The sequence below is a fragment of the Trachymyrmex septentrionalis genome, unplaced genomic scaffold (assembly GCF_001594115.1).
Source record: "Trachymyrmex septentrionalis isolate Tsep2-gDNA-1 unplaced genomic scaffold, Tsep1.0 scaffold165, whole genome shotgun sequence".
Lineage (NCBI taxonomy): Eukaryota > Metazoa > Arthropoda > Insecta > Hymenoptera > Formicidae > Trachymyrmex > Trachymyrmex septentrionalis.
In genome coordinates, this window is record NW_017304811.1 from 462,167 (window position 1) to 463,176 (window position 1,010).

At 36.3% G+C, this 1,010-nt stretch overlaps 1 protein-coding gene across 11 annotated transcripts in view; it reads right to left on the reverse strand.

Moving 5' to 3' along the window:
• LOC108746300 (neurobeachin) overlaps positions 1 to 1,010 on the reverse strand; it is a 105,427-nt gene that overhangs the window by 23,217 nt on the left and 81,200 nt on the right. The window lies entirely within an intron of this gene.

The window sequence follows — 1,010 nt, forward strand, 5'->3', positions numbered from 1 at the left end:
TGCATACAATAACATATAGTACAGCTGTTTCACGTTTTTCTTTGGATTCATGCTGGTACGAGCATATTGCTAATTTTCTAATTATGAACATTCACACGCTGCTAATGGTAAGCAGGTGCTCCAGTAATCACTCATTACAGAAATCGCCCTTATCCGCGACGGCATTTGCAATGACCAATCATGTAAATAACGCGAATAGGTTTAAAGTAGTGTGTCGAGAGGCTGTGATCATGAGAATATACTAAGGTCTTGCAGGACTAACTGTCTAACTGTTATGTTCAACAACAAAAAATCCTCTCATGTAATTATTGCATCATAACTTTTTCTCTAAAGCGGAAACGTGAAAAGTGAAAATTTTTATTTACTTTTCACGTTTCCGTTCTAAATTACATCGACACCGCGATGACCGTAACGTAAAACACGCAGCTCGAAAGTTATACTGTGGTCCCGTTATAAAGTAACTCATTCTCGGTTTTTATTGTTCGACGATTTATCGCAAGAGGAGACGCAATCCTTGCATGTTCCCCGGCGTTTTTCGACTAACGAACGCGCGTTTCCAGTGATTTTTTTTAATAAACGGCGAAGGCACCTCGCAGGGATGACATTCCACCGTTAACGTCTCCTCACGACGACGACGCATCGAAAGTCAAGATCAGATTATAATCGGGGAACACCTGGGAATTTATCTGCGCCCCAGAGAAATAATCAGCAGGATAGGTCCAAGGGGCAGGTATAAATAATCCTCTCGCTCGATTTGTTATAGGATACAACAATTCTCGGATAAACAAAGAAGCAATAATTGTAAATAAAAACGTCATTATTGATAATCACACAAGCGAAATGATGAATTCATTAATATATGTATAAAATTTCGATTTTATTGCTTGATATTAAATTAAAACGAAATCGATATATTTCAATTAATACAACAGTTTTACATTAATTCTCAATTAAAAATGACATTATTTACGGAAATGTGAGGTTATCAAAGATATATATATATATATATA